This window comes from Neolamprologus multifasciatus, chromosome 4 (assembly GCF_963576455.1).
Source record: "Neolamprologus multifasciatus chromosome 4, fNeoMul1.2, whole genome shotgun sequence".
Classification (NCBI taxonomy): domain Eukaryota; kingdom Metazoa; phylum Chordata; class Actinopteri; order Cichliformes; family Cichlidae; genus Neolamprologus; species Neolamprologus multifasciatus.
In genome coordinates, this window is record NC_140442.1 from 30364745 (window position 1) to 30380329 (window position 15585).

Sequence of the window (15585 nt, forward strand, 5' to 3'; positions counted from 1 at the left end):
CTATATGTTCATCCCACTGAATAGTGTTGAATAACACAAATGGTTGAATGAGCCACATTGTATAACGCGCTTTATGTAAGAATCAGACTGTTTATCATTAACCAGAGACGATGACAACTGTTCTCCGCCTGCTCCTGATATCTGTGTTCAGTCTTTGTAGCATTAGTTCAGTTAGCCACTCATGCTAGGAGATAAGGCCCGGTTCGATAACAGCGGTCCTCCTCAGAATCACTGGAAAGTAGTACTTATCACAGTATATTTACAAAAAATACAACAGAGGAGGCGATTATCCAGAAGAACGTGTCAGCACGAAGATTTAAGCGAAAGGAAAGGAAAGGAGGAAGTAAGAAGGAAGGAAAGGAAGGGAGGAAGTACAGAGGACAGGAAGAAGGTGGAAACCAGAGAGAAAAGGAGGAGAAGATGAGAGAGGAAGCAGCAGTAACTGATCAGGTAATAGGATGAGAAAGATTGGCTGGGTTGCTGGCTTCATCTGGGAGTCAGTGTATCACAGCCACACACAAAGACGCACACACACCCTTTGTGTTCCTCCATCCTGTGCTTCATCTTCCACTCTCATCCTGCCCTGATGAAGGATCACATGTGTGCGAGGAAGCACACAGAGATGCTTCTGTTAGTGTTTGTGTGTGTGTGTGTGTGCGTGCGTGTGTGTGTGTGTGTGTGTGTGTGTGTGGAGAGTTAGCGAGGCTGTGATGTGTGTATTTATAGTAAATGAATTCATCCGGCTGCACCTCTGACTTCCTCTGGCACACTGTGAACAATGCTCATCATTGTGCGTGTGTGTGTGTGTGTGTGTGTGTGTACCTGCTTGTGCATGCTTAGCTTGCGCGGGTGTTCACGATGAGGTTGTGTATTTACACTGACACGGGCTTGTTTCCATTCTTCTGATCACTTTACGATGCATCCATCACGTGTGGTCGGGCTGAGAGCAATTATTGACTGTCGCTTTCTCACAGTGCTGCTGTCAATCAATCAGACCGTCCCCTGAGTGACGGTGATGGTGAGGGGGTCAACTGGGTGGCAAGTGATAGTGATCAGATATAAATAGTTGTTTTAACCTGTTTTACTTCATTCATTCTGATTTAATAATGATGCTATAATAACTGCTGCGTTTGTCGTGAATGTTTCAGCCATAGGTCATTTTAATTTACCTGACAGGTCAAACCAAATGGTCTCCTACAGGTTAACACCACGCCTTTTGTCCCCCCGCCTTAACCCTGAGCCAGGTTCTGTTGCAAGTTTCTTCCTGTTAAACTGCAGTTTTTCCTTCCTGGTGTCAAAATGGGTTTTATTTATTTATTTTTTAAATTTTTTTTAAAGAAAGCCTAATTTCAAGAGTAATTCTCAGTTTTTCAACATGATAAAGAAACACTGCTCTAGTAAACAAGTCTGAAAGCATGGCTCTTTGGGCTTAAACTAGGGCTGTGCGATATGACCAAAATCTCATCTCCCGATATAAAACCAATAGGAGTCCGATAACGATATAAATCACAAAAATGTAACATTTTCTGTAAAGTCTGTGAATCTCGGGCAGCTCGACTTGCATGAAGTGTTTCCAGCTGTGCGTCATGTAGCTGGAGTTGAGTGTTTTAACCGATGCATGAAACGATACATTTTTAGACTTAAGTTGTAACGGCGCCGTTTTCTTTGTATTTATTACACGGCGTGCTGCGGGGAAAAGCCTGTTCTAACGTTTGAGTCTAAGCTTTATTTTTTAGCACCTGGCGTCTCTTTTTTACTTCTCATCTGTAAATACTCTGCTCTTTCACGTGATGCAGTTTATTTTGAAAAGTCTCAACAGGATCTTGAGCTTTATTGTGAAAGGTTTATGTGGAACATAAACAAGCGGACACGAGAAGGTGTTACTGTCGTTGTTGCTAACGACAACGCATAAAAACAGGCGCTTGTCTGTCCGTAGTGTGGTTATATTAAATATAAGAGAAAGAGAGAACTTAAAAAATTAATATAACCACTACAGTGACATCAAAACCATGAAAAAATATTGCTGTAAACAGTTTATTTTGCGACACCACGAAACAAACGATAGCGTAAAATGAAACGATAGACGTTTTTATATCGTCGTCTGATATATATCGTTATATCGAACAGCCCTAGCTTAAACTGTAAGAAACAACATTTGTGAAAAAGCTCTGTAACTGTCCTGTAATTATAAAACAGATTTCAGCCTTTGTTTTTGTTTTCAATGCTTCTTTTTTCTTTCTTTCCTTTAGAACGACTGAGAAACAGATATTCGTATAGTTGATAGTGAGAAAAAGATGCTTTTCTGTCACTTTATTGTTTATCTAGCACTTAATTCCTTTGGTGTAGGATGAATGACATAAGAAAAGCTGTAAAACCTAAAAACAAATTCAGTTAAAAGTCTGATGTCCTCATGTCACATTTTCCAAAGCTGTCCTGTGGGACCTATGGGAGTCTTTGCTGGGCCAATTGTGACCCAGTATGTATGGCAAGAACCTATTAAAAAAAACATGGGCAATTTTAAATGTTTGATTCCACATTAGCAGTGATGCCACAGTAACTGGCTGGAGACTGCTGGGTGAACTTGAGGTCTTCGTGACTGCTTTGGTTGGTAGCAGGCTGCCTGCTGCGATGCTAACTGTTCGCTATGGAAACAGGAAACAGATCGTTAGCCTTCAGTGTGAAACTTTTCATATATCGGTGGCATTAAGGCAAAACTTCCATTTGTGTTTTTTCCTCGCTCTGCCAGTAGTAGGCAAGTGCTTGGAGACAAATTGGCGTCTTCCATGGAAACTATGGGTAACCAAGACAACCTGCTATCAACCAGAGTGATCACAAGGATGTTTCTGGTGTCAGCTGATTTAATCTGGCAACAACCAGCCATAGCTTGCCAACCACCTGGGGAGTACACAGTGCCCATGCACTACAAATGACTTTTAATTGTGTTGTTTCTATAACTCCTGCTTCATATTACAAAACCGATTGAATTTTTCACTGTTTTCTTTTTTATTACACCCACAGTCATGGCCTGTTTGATGTAGCAGTGTTTGACTGAAATAACACACCACAAAAACTTAAATTAGAATCACTCATTTGTAGCACGAACGCTGTTGTTTATCCCTGGTGTGTCATTTCTATGAGTTAATGTGTTTGTGTTTTGCTTGCATGTCTATGATTATAATTGCACCGCCTTCTGTTTTAATGACTTAGCGCTCCCCTTTGCGTTGCTTTGATTTGCACGGGGCTCCCCTGAAAATGAGGATCGGGCTGTTAGAGAGTTATTTAAATGCACAGGCAGTGCGCTCGCTACCAGCCTCAAGTACGGGCTGAAGGTACAGAGAGAAAGTCTATAGCTGATTCGGTAATTGATGAGTATAAAAACGTGGTAATGAACTGAACAGCTGAGCTCAACTGATCTGGATTCAGGTGTCAGCTGAATTTCTGAATAGAAGTGTGTGTCTCGATTGTTCGCTCGGATCCTCTGCAGAAGAAGCAGATCCTGTTCTGGACAGTTCATGTGGAAATAAGGACGTCACACTGTCACCGCTCTCATTATGTCATGATTTTTACTGTGTGTGTGTTTGTGTGGGTGCATGTGAGTCTGAATCCTTGTGTTTTTGAGGGTGTGTGTGCAGCACACTTCTCCATGTGTAGGAGGAGCCAGAGGATGCTTGTTACCTAGCAACCGCCTCCATGCAACCCAGAGCTCCCTGGTTGAGTGTGTGTGTGTGTGTATGAAAGGATAGAACAGAGTTAGGCTGCAGGATGAGAGGTTGCAGCAACATCATGAAATCAGTATTTTCCCAGAGTTCTGCTGCGGCAGGCAACAAAATTGTAACGTGATTTAGTGTGGCTTTGTGTGTGTGTCTGTGTGTGTATGTGTGTTTGCAGGACATATATAATAACAGATACAGCATAAAATGCACAACTATTGCTTTAGACTTGCTAAAACTGTTAATAGAGTTGAATTACACATTAAAAGAGTGCATCTGGAGCTTTAGTGCAATTCACTGAATGTTACAGCCTCTGTGTGAAACCAAGACTGATGGTGTCAAAATATGCCAGCATCTAGTCATAGTGTTTAAAACACACTCCAGCTCATTTAAATTCAGATAAAAACCCTCTGGGTGGAGGTGCACCTGCCACCAACTGTCTGGAGTATAGGTAGGGGCTTCAAGGCAGCCTCTATCAGAGATGGACTGTAGTCTGTGCACGGGCTGTAAATAAAATATAGAAGCAGCCTCTGGCTCTAAAAACATAAGCCAGTGCAGAAATGCATTCTTCTTAATAGCCAACAGGGAGCAGCTGCCTTGGATTGAAAAAGACCTTGGAATCAATAGAAAAATGACTCTCAGTCACTTAAGACTTTCTTGATGAAATCATGTCTTTTAGTAGCTCCAAGTCCTACTAAACAAAACAGCTATATGGGAATCAAAGAGGAGGACAAAGCAGGCTGTGCTTTGAATGCAGTGTCAACAATGCAAGAGTTGCATCAAAGCACTTTATTTTGAAAGGTTTAATCCCTACAATATTAGAAAGGCAATGCAAAGAATAAGATGCCCCCTTTTGAATAAGTACTTGGCAGCTGTGAGGGGGAAGAAGAAGGCGGCTGTAATTTCAGAACACAAAGATGGCAACCAGTGGGTTATATTATGGTGGCTATGTCTATCTTTAATAAACACTCCATGGTTGTGTTACATGGAGGCGTAAAAACTGATGTGTTCCACCTTAAATGAAAGAATAACAGAAGCTTTAAAGTCACAATTCAGTAAAAGTCAGTCTTGGTAAAATTTGAGTGCTTCACATTAAAAGCACTGTTGAATCCTTTTATTGTGAAACAGCAGCAGTAGACGATTTCAGGTGTAATAACTTAATAGAGGAAGGAAACATTAAGCTATGAATTTTAATTAAACAGTTTGATGGAGAATTAGCAAGCCTAAGTCACGCACTTCCACCCAGCTCTTTGTTTTGGGCAGTACGACTTGTTTCCATCTAAGCGTTGGTTACTTGGATGGAAACAGCAACAGATGTGCAGCTAACACCAAAGTTACCTCCAGTTCCTGCCGTTACGCCATCACTGGCTGGACCTGCTCTTTGGCAGAACACTGAGTTCCTGCAGCGCTGCACATTTGATCTATCAGCCCACTTTTGAGTATCACTGCATGTGTTATGAACATTGAAAATACCGAGTTTGACACATTGCTGGCCAGCACGTCGGCTCAGCGGTCGGCTTTATTTATGGTGGTAAGCGTTTGAATCATACTGGAAATGAGGAAATGTAGAAATGCAAAATAAAATGTCAATATTTTGTATATATGTGCATTTTCACATCCACATGCTTGATTTTAGAAGTGTGTGCGTGTTTGTGTGTGAACTGAGAGCAGATGGTGTGTGTGTGTGTGTGTGTGTGTGTGTGTGTGTGTGTGCGTGCGTGCGTGCACGATACCTGCTTAGGAAATTCCAACCAGGAAGTGTTGATAAGGAGGGAGGAAAAAGAGGGTCAATGAGGATCAAACAGCTCCTGCAGTGTTGAAACATGCGCGCGCACACACACACACGCACACACACACACACACACACAGAAATATCTACACTGTAAATTATTATTGCTAAATGTTATATATTGAGGAGTCAGTGTTTTTCACAAATCACTGTAATGTCTGTAAATTTGTTTTGGAAGCGAAGCTGCTTCTCACTGTGTGTGTGTGTGTGTGTGTGTGTGTGTGTGTGTGTGTGTTGGCTGATTTACTGTGTGTACATCTGGCAGGCAGAGGATGATGTTGGCAGGGATCCCACTCTTACCCTCTCTGTCCTTATATGATGCCTCGTACAAAGCTTGTATCCTTATTTGATGACATGGGGGTGGCCGTGCCCTTTTATGATGTCATGAAATGAAGCAGAAGGCTGCAGAGAGCTCGCTTCAAAGCAAAGATTCAGGCAACACACACCAGACATGAATACTGCCTTCTATATCTTGTTGAATTTCCAGGGTTTCCATTATCCATGTCTCCATTATAAAGGTGGACGCTCATATTACAGGTGGCCAGCGTGTCAGATAATACAGTCTACACATATAGTGGAAAAGCGCTATAAGAACCAGTCTGTTTTACTATTTAACTCCCACCATCTAAATTAGTGATTCAAGTAGAGCAGGTTTTAGATCTCACCCTGGGTCAACACACCTGAATCAAATAATAGTTCATTACCAGGCCTCTGGAGAACCTCAAGACATGTTGAGGAGATCATTTAGCCATTTAAATCAGCTGTGATGGTTCAAGGACATCTAAAACCTGCAGGACACCGGCCATCGAGGCCTGGAGTTCCCCCAACCCTGAAGTTGAGGTTAACTAATTCATATTATCAGCTTTTTGCTGATCTGTTAGTATCACCTAGGGCTGCCACAAACGATTATTTTGATAGTCGACTAGTCACCGATTATTTTTGCGATTAGTCGACTAATCAGATCATCATCTATTGGACGTAAAACCTACAGCTTATTGCACCAGCAGCATCTGCTCTTATATAACTATCATTAGCTTACAGCTTTAAGTGTTTAAGGTCTGTGCTAACTAAAAATAAAGACAAGATGATAGTTTATTAAATTTTAATGAAATTTGCAGATTGTTTCGGTGAAGTTTAATAAACTCCTTGCTATCTAAAATATAACAGGACACCGGAGTAAATTCTCGAGCATCTCACACTTCTGATAATCAGCTGTCTGCTTGACGTTTATTCAGCTGTGTAAAAACTATAACTTTAATCTCAGCCAAACCGATTTACTCAGGAACAAATAAAACACTAAAAAAAGCCAAACAATAACATTTTTAAGTTATCTAAGTGACTTATATATCATGTTTAACCCGAGTAGCGAAAGACAGCGGTGGGTTTGAAAACGATTTCCCGGAGTCCGGTGTTCTCACGACGCTAGTTAGCCTAGCCCCCGGCTAGCTATCGAGCTAGTGGCTAACAGACGTTTCCGAAAACGTCGGAGCGCTTTTGAAAATATGTGGTGTCTTGATAAACTGAGCAGATATTTGAGGTTTACACAGCTACATTCCCGCCTGAAAATATGTTAAACGTTTATTTTGTGACCCAGAAAGAATAATAAGAGTAATATTAAAACTAACTAGCTGCCGCCATTGTTGATAACTGAGCTGGGCTGCGCTATGAATTCTGGGACACAGCTTCTTCTTCTTCGGGGTTTAACGGCAGCTGGCATCCTTGTACATGCAGTGCTGCCATCTTCTGTTTCAGTCCGGTATTACACTCTTAAATCCTACTACTTATTCCTGCGTCTTTTGTGATCTTACAAAGCTTCAAACGACGCGCCGACTATTAAATCAGTCGTCGACGATTTTGATAGTCGACGTAATCGTGACTAGTCGACTAATCGTGGCAGCCCTAGTATCAACATTTGAAATGGGCTGTTTGATCATTCAGTTCAGTTTAATTTATATGGTGCCAAATCACAACAACAGTTACCTCAAGGTGTTTTATATTGTAGGTGAAGACTCTACAATAACAGGAAGCATTATGAGCAAGAACTTGGCAAGAGTGAGAAGGCAAAACCCTCTTTTAACAGGAAGAAAGTGAAGGCAAAATAAAAAATTAAAATAATGGCTAATATACTGGAATATCGCATTTTTAAATCAACAGATATTGGTACCAGAATCTGATATCGGTAGGACTCTATATCCTTCCCACAGGCTGCAATAAGCTTAGAGAGAAGAAATGACTTGCTTTCATTATCAGTTCGAAAAGATGAACAGCTGCATTAGGAAATTTGATTAAAAGCCTGTGGACATATAAATCCAAGAGGATAAGTTAATCATGACCTCAAAGGAACATTCAGATAAGACAGATCCAATCATAGCACTTAAAAGTCTGCAGAGAAAAAACTTTGTAGAAGAGCCTAAAATATACGAACATAAAAGTGTGCAAGGACCTTTCCATCTCCACATAATGAGATAAAAATATATCAGCCCGTCATCACTACACAACAATGCATCACGTGTACCACTAAGAAAAAACAGTGTTAACTTAAAATATCAATGATGGTGTTTCACAAAACATAAACATTTATGTTTTTGTGCACATTGTGGTAAACATAATTACTGTCACTTATTGCTGTTGCAAAGTCAGCCCGTGCACAGCTCAGATACCAAGATACTGTACATGCTTTCCTTTAAATGAACAAAAATTGAACATTTTATATATATATATATAATATTTATATAACATTTTATAATTACAGGACAGTCTGGAGAATGAAGTACACATGAACTCACCATCCGGCTGAGTTAAGATCAAACTAGACTGTATATGGGCCGCAACGTAAAATGAGTTTGACATCTCTGCTCTGCAGGCTTCAGTTAGCATGTTAAATGTTAAAGGTCATGACAGTACAATTAGAAGAAGACTGAACAAGTATGGCTTGTTTGGAAGGGAGAAAAGTCTTTACTCTCTAAAAAGAACAGAGCAGCACGACTTAAGTTTGCAAAGGTGCATCTGAACAAATCCCAAGACTCCCAGAATGACGTCCTTTGGATAGATGAGACTGGAGTAGAGAGGCACAAAAACTGAACCCAGCATAGTCAAGATGCAGGGATGATGATTTGAGCTTCTCATGCAGCCATAGGACCTGGGCATTTCCAGCTGCTGAGTTGACCATGAAGTCCTCTGTATACCAAAGTATTCTGGAGTCAGATGTGAGGCTGAAACAACACAATGGCTGAAAAAGAAAAGATTTAGTGATGGCCCAGTGCTCATGCTGTGGTGGGACCTTTAGAAAGCTGTGGAACAAAACTGTTCAAAGGACATTTCATGGGTTAAATTTAGCATTTAAACAAGTTAGGGGAAGTTACTCTGACACGAAAAGAGAAGGATAAAACGCTCCTGATTTGATTTTTCTGGGTAAATGTTTAAGAAAGAAAAAGAGTCCACCTTCATAATGCATGAAGACATACTGTGCTCCAACATCTGCCACTGTGATTTACATGCTGCAGCTGAAAAATGGAGAGAGGAACGACGATTCACTGACACAGCAGAGAAGTGCTGTTCCCTTTCTCATCGGTGAGCCTGTGGAGAGAATGTGAGAGAAGAAAGCAGGAAAGAGGAAAAGGTGACGGGAGCAGTCAGAGTGGGACAGATCGATCAGGGCCAAGACAACAGGTCTGCTCTCAGAGACAGAACGACTGTTCATCCTCAAAGGGGACAGAAATATGCAGAGAGAAGAAACAAAGAGCTAAAGACAACTAGTTAGCAGAGCTAGTGAAGCTTCCTTTTCTATTTTATGTAATTTTATGTAACAATAAATGGCATTGCCTAAAAGTAATCTTTGCACTAGGCACAGTCTTTCCCAGGACAGATATTACATAAGTGAACACATAAAGAGAAAAGCAGTGACACGGTTCGCTTTCCTTTCCCATGATGATCGCAGCGGTCCCTTTTTGCCACAGGCAAGAAAACAGAGGATCAGCAGACTGAGAATAATCCTCCCTAAGAACAACAGCCTCTTCTTTTAGCTGCACCAACCGTGTTTAATATTAGGCTTATTAATAAATCTAACCTTTTTGAGCATGCACCTTCTCGCTGGCATGTATAATTTAAAGGAGCCACAGTGCCTCTCAGCTCTCATTGACCTTTCACCTTTACACAAGCCTGCTAAAGGGAAGCAGCGCAGTTAACATCAGGACCTGAGAAGGATTGCAGAGGTAGAAGGCTTTTAAATTAACTTTGGGTTCTTCCCATAGGGTGTATATAAACTCCATAGGTTTGTGGGCCACATACTCCCTAATATTACTGTTTCCTGTCATGTCTGCTTTTGGAGCCAGAGACGAGTACATGTGGATACAGGGCAGAGTGCTATGATGTCGACTAGTGCCAGCATGCTAGGTCACCTTTAGCGATGACCTATCTGGTGCAATGGAAAGATGCTAGTTTTTCAAGTTTCAGGTAAAAGACTGATTAAATACTACAATTTTACTCAATAAGAGTGAAGCAAAAACTTCGTAGATGCTGTGTACCAGAAATTAAGGCAGATATTTGTCATATAATTATATTAAAATACCCTAAACAGAAAAAAACACCAATGAACCTGAGTTATTGGAGCAACAAGCTGTGCCCTAGTAGTATTTAAATGAAACCCTCTGTGCAGTTGGTATGAGATGGGAAACTCTCCATAGATACAAAAATAATTGTTTGTGTTAGACTATGAGTGTAATTGTATGGCTATAAATTTGGGCATCTAAACATGGGAGCCAACGGACTCATTCTTTGGAGCCAGCCTCCAGTGGTCACTCCAGGAATTGCAGTTTTTGGCACTTGCGCGTTAGCTTAATTTTTTTCAAATTGATATCTCCACAGTCTGTCTCACACAAGCTGGTTAGGCCCACAGTTTGCTTACAAATAGCTTCAACAATCCAAGTACAAACAAACAGTTTGCCGTTCTTAAACCCACTTCTTTATATTAGATGTATTTTATGATATTTTTGAGCCTTTTTAATTGACTTTGCAATAACAGATTGTAGTTCACAGTTTTTCAGCCTCCAGCAGTTTCAGAGAAGTTTTGCCTCTGAAGTTAGAATAAACTCAGAATTGAATCAGCTGGTGAGCAGCAAGTTTCTGTGGTGCTGTATTCTTTAATATTCCATGTAGGTTTACTTCAGGTGTGGCCTTTCCCTCAGGCAGGTCTTGGTTGGTAAAATACAGGAAACACCTATTGCTGAGAAGGAAAGGTGATGGTGTTCGCTCTTATTAATAAAGCTTGTTTGAATGCATGTGTGTCAGTAAGCATAGCAAAGAGATACACATAAAACATTAGAGAAATCTGTGTCTGAATCACAGTGTTCGATATATCAGATTTTTAAATCACCAAATATTGGTATCGGCCAAAGATCCTGACAAAGTTTCCAAATATGATCTTTTGAAAGTGAGACTGGTCTCTCAAAAGATCACTACATTCAAATCTCTAAGATGCAGCGGCTTTGTTAGTAGTAGCAGTATTCAGCACTCCAAGTATGACAGAGAGTTGGTCCATCTTATATAACGGAGCTCTGTGAATGTGGAGTCCTGAGCTGTTTTCGGCTGGGTGACTTCACATTATACACACACATGCAGACTAGGCATGGACAGTAGTAGTCGTAACAGTTTTTTACATGTGGTTTCACATTTGGAAAATCTGTATATAGGGCTGTGCGATATGACCAAAATCTCATGTCCCGATATAAAACATCTATCGTCCAGATAACGATATAAATCACAAAAATGTAACATTTTCTGTAAATTCTGTGAATCTCGGGCAGCTCGACTTGCGTGAAGTGTTTCCAGCTGCGCGTCCTTTACCCGGAGTTGAGTGTTTTAACCGATGCATGAAACGATACATTTTTAGACATAAGTTGTAACGGCGCCGTTTTCTTTGTGAGTATTTATTACACGGCGTGCTGCGGGGAAAAGCCTGTTCTAACGTTTGACTATAAGGTTTATTTTTTAGCACCTGGCGTCTTTTTTACTTCTCATCCGTAAATAATCTGCTCTTTCACGTGATTCAGTTTATTTTGAAAAGTCTCAACAGGATCTTGAGCTTTATTGTGAAAGGTTTATGTGGAACATAAACAAGCGGACACGCGAAGGTGTTACCATCGTTGTTGCTAACGACAACGCATAAAAACAAACGCTTGTCCGTCTGTAGTGTGGTTATATTAAATATAAGAGAAAGAGAGAACTTTAAGAAATTAATAATAACTACAGTGACATCAAAACCATGAAAAAATGTTGCCGTAAACAGTTTATTTTGCGACACCACGAAACAAACGATAGCGTAAAATGAAACGATGTTTTTATATCGTCATCCGATATATATCGTTATATCGAACAGCCCTATCTGTATATGTTTTTCTCTAAAGAGCTTTAGCCTTCCTGCAAGCACATCTGCAAGCCACTTTGCAACCCTCCAGGCGGAGGTGGGTTGACAACTTTCATGCAGTTTTTGTCTGAGTCATATCGTTTGTCCTTGATACCTGCTCTGTTTTGTGCTCGGATGTTGCTCCTCCTTTCCCAGAACTGTTTTGACTACAGTAGTCCTGACTGTAGTAGCCCTTTATGTAGTCTGACTGTAAAAATGCTGAATTATTAATGCCTCATCATGTGTCGCTATGAGTGTAGACTCTGCTGAACCGACTTATTTTTCATTGTCACTTTCCTGAATGCTGTTGGAGATCCTTAATGTTGTTTTCAGAGAGCTTTTCCCCCCAATATTCATTATGACAAATTTTCAGCCCAAATTCTGGACACAAAAGGCCTCAGTTCACTCACAACTTTGCTGCTGATGCTCAACATACTAGCAAGAAGACAGGCCAACCAATTTGTTTAGATGTAAATGAAAAAACACATTTATTCTTTTTTCTTTTTTTTGCATGCATGTTGAAGAAAAACTGCTCTTTTGAGTTCTTCTATTTTTGGTTAATAGTCCTGTAAATCGTGATCCATGAGTTAAAGCAGTAGACATGTGGCAGTCCAAGCGTTAAGAGTTTGGTGGTTCCTTTTTTTTACCTTTCCAAACCCCCAGCATGCTAGCATGTTCATCTATGACATTCTCGTATGACATGCCTGGTAACAAATCCAAGAGTTACTTTTTGTGTGTTTCTCTTTCATAGTCTTCCTCTTTATCCAGTGAAAAATGTGGCAAATTCGGTTACCTATTGTGCCTTAAAATCCTGTAGTTACTTGTTTTTGTTAAACATGGGTAGAATCACGACTATAAACAGACAGCAGATGTGTTCTGATCATTTCCAGTCCTGTATTCAGGGTTTCATTGTTTGATGGAAACTCATAGGTGAACCTTTACCCTTTAAAAGCATTGCATGGTCTTTTCTTTTGGAGCACTTGGGCTTGTTCACCATTTAAATTAAATTTTTTTAAGTCTACTTGTGTAGAGAGTAACCTCAACATCCCTGAGTCTAGTTGATGTAAATGTCAACAGCTGAAGATGCTCACAACTGGTTTTTTCAGCACATTGTTGTTCGGTCATCAAGTAAGAAATCCGATTCTGTGTTTTTAAACAGCTTATGGAGCTAACGTTAGCTTAATCGACAAGCTAGCTGTAATAAAGAAACTAGAGCTTGAGGCAATGGGTCTCCAGCTAATAGGAAAGAGCACTATATAGCAGCCCCCAAAAAGTTGATTCTGTTCATCTGGACTAAAGTTTTAAAAAAATGTAACAGAATAACTTTCCTTACCTGGATGACTGAGCGCGCGTCAAGATATATCCAGGTGCGTTTTCCTATAACTTTGGTCTGTTTCAAAGACTTTGTTCTTTTATGGGGAGAAGCCGATTGTTCAGTGTTCATCAGGAAAAATTAAAAAAGTGAGTTTTATTTGTTTTCTTTGGCCTCTTTGAACTTTCTGAACTTCACCATACTTTAGTATTTATGTAAGTTAGCGAAAATATATCAGGTTTTATTGTCCACACAAACACACACACACACACACACACACAGGATGTACATTGTGCCTTTGAAAGCTCCTGTATAGAGGCCAGAAATAGGCTGTTAGGAAATCAATGTTCCTCCCCCAGTGGTGCTGGGAGCTGTCTCCCCTACAATAGAGGGACTGTCCTGTTTCCTGCACCCTAGAGGGGGTGTGCGTGTGTGTTTGTGGAAAGAGCAAAAATGTGAGAGAGAAAGAAGGGAGCGTGCGAGCTCATCCTTGCTGTGCCTCAGTTCTGCACCATCAGCTAATAAGAGACATAAAAACAAAGGGCAGAAAATGAAAAATAATGAGGTTGAAAGTAGCAGTTGTGCTTGTAGATTTAGTGCAGCATTAAACTTGTATGCATGTGTGTGGATGTGCGTGTGTGTGCCTGCATGTGCTGCACCCCGCCACAGCATGCATGGATCTGCATCTGTTATTTCAAGCCAGTAATTGTGTATCTGTGTGTGTTTACAATGAACTTGACCTAAATCTGGACGTAGCCACAATAGTTGGTTTGAATTCTCCTGTTGGGAAGACTCATGTTGTGTGTTTTGAAACCAGATGTGATGAGTGTGCGATGGACTAACCGGCTGAGAGGAACTGTGTGTTCCTCTGCGAGCAACTTGTGACTGTCAGGTTTTAAGCCTCTAAGCATTTCCTGATTTATCCCCTTTTTTGACTGTGATTGTGACAAAAATACACAAAATGAACTCAGTGGTTTGCTCAGTGTGGCTTGAAACCAGTGAATGGGCCCACAAAGTTCACACCATATCAAGACTTTTTGCCAGCCAAGGAGTCGCCCCCTGCTGGCCCTTAAAAATAATGCAAGTTTAAGGTACTCCCTCATTGACTCTGCAACATGAGGGTCGTTCCGCTCATTAGGGAGGCAAAACTATTAAAACGTGATTTTATTATTTTATTTCAAGCTTTCTCTTCGTCAGTCTGGGGCAGCAAAGACAAACTGTAGATTTAAAACTGTTCGATTTTCACTAGAAAACATTCTAGCATAGCATCATAGCTTCAGTTTGTACTTTTATAGTAAAACCCTGAACATAATTATAATAACTCATAACCGAGCCTGTGCTGTATAGTTCATATCCTCAGTATTATCTGTACTGTATATGCCATGAGCAGGAGAGGTCTGACTTTCCAGTCTATGCTGCACACTTCTCCAAGTCGTGCTCGGTGATCTCCTGCACAGATTTAATGCGCAGTCCATGCTGCAGCTACACCGTGTGGATTCAAATGTGCTGTGTTGCAATGTGAAAAAGGTCAGAAGCCCAGAACCTGCGTCTCATGCTGAACATAACATCCAGTTCTACTGATTTCCAACTTCTCATTTTTATTTTTGGACTCTATGAGAGTAGCTTTGCATGAGTCACCATTTAAAATAATCCTTATTTGTTTTATAGTGGGACTTGGGAGCCTTTATAGTTCATCCTCTGTCTGAAACAAGCTGTTTTGGCTTTTTAAGGCCGTCCTCTCTTAAAGGCATCTTTCTTCTCATTGGCTACTCGTTATAAACAGGGGATTTGAAAGTGGGTGGGCGGGGCTTCGGTGCTTATAATGAAAGCTGTCTTTCTGAGATGTTGCTCACTGCACAAAGTGACGTCTTTTATATGTCATTTTTGGGCGTCCAATCTTGGTCCACTGGAGGGGTTGTTGTGGACGTCTTATACATTTAAGACGTCGTTTTTATGCTGCTTCTCTAGATTCTGTAGTCCCGTGGTTCCAACATGTCCTCCACCCTCTGGAAACATGATCAACAGTTACATGTGAAGCATGTCTGCAGAGTGACAAGCAGACATCTCCAAGATTATATCAACAAAGCCTGTCGAGCAGATAGTCCAGTTCATACATTCACACAAACGTCTCCTACTTTCCTACTTCTGTCACACCCACATTCACTTACAAAGCTACAATAAAACAGGATACTTGGAAAAATGAACCATATATGATGCAAATGCTCTATAAAACTTATTAAACACATTGTACCCATTTTAAAAGGAAACACTTTAACCATTTTTATTTTACATCTTTTCTAATATTTCAGCACATTTTAATGAGTAGCAGTTTTAACCTGGTTACAAACAAAGTTGATTAATTAAATACAGAAAC

At 40.5% G+C, this 15585-nt stretch overlaps 1 protein-coding gene and 1 long non-coding RNA gene across 7 annotated transcripts in view; both read left to right on the forward strand.

Moving 5' to 3' along the window:
* The window catches only part of LOC146520812 (uncharacterized), a 46593-nt gene extending 31194 nt beyond the window's left edge, over positions 1–15399 (forward strand). The window contains exons 2-3 of the long non-coding RNA XR_014873724.1: positions 1–6902; positions 7025–15399. The exon at positions 1–6902 is cut by the window's left edge and continues 24301 nt beyond it. This is a non-coding gene — a long non-coding RNA (uncharacterized LOC146520812). The remainder of the gene's footprint in view (positions 6903–7024) is intronic.
* Positions 1–15585, forward strand: part of caskin1 (CASK interacting protein 1) — a 123562-nt gene that overhangs the window by 46656 nt on the left and 61321 nt on the right. The gene's annotated exons all lie outside the window — the stretch shown is intronic.